A 4186-nucleotide genomic window follows, 5' to 3' on the forward strand; every position below is an offset into this window, starting at 1 on the left:
GACAACTTAACCAAAGATTAAGTAGGTTATTCACTAGAAACATGATTCCTTGGAGACAACCTAAAACTTACCCTTTCTACACTCCTCATTCAAAATGAGTCTAACAAGATCTCAAATTGAGACTTTTATAGGACCTTCCTAAATATTAGGAGGACGAAGAACTAAAACAAATACAACTTCTTGAATAGACAAAATCATAACAGGAAGATGTAACAGTATTTCTAATCCTTGATTAGAAGAATTGATAGATATAGAACTCCCATATTCTCAACTGAACAATTAACTACACTAAATCCTAGAAGACTTTCTTTTACTACTTTATTTTTTTACCAGCATAGGGCACAATCTCTTCACCTTCCTGATGGAGGAGAAGAAAGATTAAACTTTATGACTAAAGAGTCAACAAGAGAACTTTTAACACATAGACATAACTACTTTCATTTAGGATTAATCATATTTGGTCTCAGAGGTTTAACTCAGAAGAGTACAGGAGGCAAGCTATTACTTCGATTATATGATTTTAGGTTTTCAGACAAAGAAAAGGCAGTCTAGGTTTATGGGACTACCCAATACCATACCAAAGGATATTTCTACTTACATTCACAGCGTAGCAGAAAAGTTGACATTTGAAACCTTTTTAGACTTATATGAGCTATTTAAAATGCTTCATGAAACTCCATAAGTTTGAATGAAAATAGTTTATGAAGTAGAATTCAATTAGAAATAGAAATGTTAAAAGGTTTCTAAATCCTATGACAATTTAACAAACTTTGGCTGACAATGCCAATTGATTTACTCCTTCTGAAAGGCGAATATCGACTATGAAAAATTTGTTTCACATAAATTTAAAAGCAGATTAATTACTCCTTTCACATATATGGACTATAGACTACTGTATAAACTCTAGGTACATGACCTAGATTTTGTCTGAGATTTTCCAAAAACATTGGGCACTATTTTAACCTATGCCCTTGAAGTTGAGACATTTGAAAGCTTTTCACCTGAGTGGATAAATTTCAAAATGAACCAGTATGACACTTAATCCAAATGGATATTCATGAAGTTAATGGTCTCTAGTTAGAACTAGAAGATTATCCTTCGTACCACTTACTAAACTAGTCAACACTTAAAATATTGGCGTTCTTTTGTTCAAGGCAACAATTGGTTATGGGACAACCACAATGATCTCTCAAAATACCGTCTAGCCAGTGAAACTTATATGGAGAAAATCTATTAGCCCTGAGATATGGGAACCATGGTTTGTAAAATCATGATTCGAATCATAGGATCATACAATCCTATGATCCGAAAGTAGGAAATCGATCTAGAATAATCGAAGATCAATTTTGTAGTGGAATCGAAATGGAATCATCGAAATCGTACAATATCGAGTGTAATTGGGTGACCTTACATTTAAAAGGATCGAGATGCCACCGAAACCAAGCGTCCTTGAATGTGTTTTGGCAGGTAGCAATAATGGAAGGGACACGAGGAGGTGGCGCCAGTGGCTTGCGGAGGAGGGGGACAAAGAGGATAAGGTGTTGGTTGGCAGCGGGTAGCGGCGGCAACATGGGTGCGCGAACGTCGTGGATGGGGCCGTGAGGGGAGCGATGGTGGTGAGCGTAGCCTGCACAAAGAGTAAAAATTTTATTTTGCTATCGGCTTAGCAAAGACACATAGTTAATTAAAAACAATAAACAACATGAATTAAAGAAAAAAGAGTCACAGCAAATTTACTTGGTTTGCAACCGGGGAGGTTGCTAATCCAAAGCAATGGAAGCTCCAATAAGAAATCTCCTTCCAAGTAGGCGGAGTAACCTCTGTACAAGTGTTGAAAGCATAGAACGACAAAAATAGAATGCAGAATGAAAGTACAAGTTTGTTGTTGTAAACTTTGAGGACAAGGGCTCTATTTATAGCTCATTAGTTGAAGTTAGCCACTAGCTAATGTGACACCTCCTAGGCATTTGAATATGGTTGACTTGATCAACTTCGCAACGACTTCTTTTCCAAAGATTATTGGCTTCGCTAGCGCTTGGACCTTATCCGGATACCTGGAGTTGGTTGAAGTGGACTCCTTGCTGATCCTCTTCGACAATGGCTCTTTAATGTGGCCCAAAGGAATCTGGGCGCTTGTACCAGGTTTGGGTGCCTTGAGTCCGGGCGCCTAGACCTGGTCCATGTGCCCGGATACAGTCAACTCAGTGGTTGACTTTGTCTGGTTATTTGGGTGATATTCTGACTATTTAGTGTTGAACTTACCCGAATCTGACTCTGACCTTCTCTTTGAGTAGTCTTCCTCCCCAACTTCTCCTCTCTCAAAAACGCCGCTTGCGCCTTTCTCATCAGTTAGTGTACTCTTTCACACCTCCTCATCTCTCAAATGCACCGAGTCTATCGACTCGCTTCCCGTGTAATCTTTTTTTCTCACTGTGTCTTCTGCTCGACTTCTTGTATTCCTAAGCCTCTGTATATTTAGACACAAAGCATCAAAAAGCACAAAACCTAACTTAACTCAGTTGATTACATCAAAATCAACCCAGGGTACTTACAATCTTTCCCTTTTTGATGTGCATCAACCCAAATTAAATTAGGATAAAACAAATAATAAAATAATGTAAACAAATAAATTTCTCATAAATAGTGTAACAAATAAAAAAAGGACAACCTAGTGCATGAAGTTCTCGCTATGCAGGGTCTTGGGGAAGGATTCATTGTACGCAGTCTTACCCTGCTTTTTGCAAGAGGTTGTTTCTAGAATTTAAATCTGTGACCTTTTGGTCACAAAGCAATAACCTACGATTACGCCAAGGCTCCCCTTCAAATAGTGCAACAAATACAAGAGGAAAAAAATTCTATACCACCCCCCTTAACTTAATACCTAATTTCTCCTCCTTTGATCACGTCAAAAACATGTTAGGGAAAATACAAAAAAAGTTAGAAAAATATTAAAACTTTTTCTAGAGGTTTTAAACATATTGAAGACAATTTGTATACTCTTCAACAAAGAGGCAAGAAACATCTACAAATTGCTAAGCAACTACTATTCAAACATACAACTAATATGAATTGTATGCTTAAGCAAGATACACAGTTAGGTGTTTTTGATCTAGATGAATATGTATATATGCCAGCAAAAATGACAACTTAATTCCAAATGACTTGGCTGAACTTGAAAACTTTGAAAAAAAAAAGAAAAAAACTGGATAATGATTGGGAACTATACTTTGATGAACTAGGACGAGTGGATAGAAAAAGTGCATAATCTTTGATAAATAACAAGGCTCTATCAGGAGCAATAAGGAAGTTAAGTCCTAAATTAAGTGAATATTAGGATGTAACAAAGGCTTGATCCGTAGTTTAGGAAGGAAGAGAGGAGAGCTAAAAATATCACAATTATTATAAAAGCATAAGTGAATATTAGTAACAAACTTTGTACAAGATAATTTTTGGCTATCAAATTGGGTACTGACCAAAAGTTAAGTAGCAATTTTAATGTGTTGGAGGTAAAATAGAGAGAATGGTAGCTTCGGAATTGGTAGTGTCACTATCAAGAAAAGCGTGAAGTATGAATTCATGGCCATGTATATTGACCAAGCATCAGACTCGTATATCAATAATGCGACTAGTATTATAGATACTTTGGATTTTTATTAAAACCATATCACTATCTAAAGTAGGCTCATGTATCATTACTCCTTTGCCTCTAGTATCAAGCAAAGAGGTAGGGTTTGGTTTGAAACTATCTAGTTCAACCTCCATTAGGTTAAGTCTAGTTTCTAAAACAAATACGCTTATTTCAAGAGTACATTTCTTATACTACCTCGTATTTGATGGGTAGTAGGGATTGTAATGACATAAGTTTGTTGTAGGCATAGGTTACAAATTTGTTTTCTACGAAGTTTGCATATTCCTCTTTTGTTTATTGCTGGATAGAAATCATATAGAAAATAGGAAACATTATTGGTTCCTGTTTTCGAGTTCCAATCATGAAGACATGTCAACAAATCAATTCTTACTGGTGTTGAGCTTTGTGTAAGCATGAGGTCACTGCCCTCAGAGGGGAACACGTTGTCCCATTGATTTGTTAAGTCATCAATTTCTGGTTGGAAATTACTATTAGGTCCATATTTCTCAGTTATTCTATATGGAGTGTCAAGAAATGATTTTATTAGTTTATAATCGG

This window comes from Zingiber officinale, chromosome 1B (genome assembly GCF_018446385.1).
Source record: "Zingiber officinale cultivar Zhangliang chromosome 1B, Zo_v1.1, whole genome shotgun sequence".
Lineage (NCBI taxonomy): Eukaryota > Viridiplantae > Streptophyta > Magnoliopsida > Zingiberales > Zingiberaceae > Zingiber > Zingiber officinale.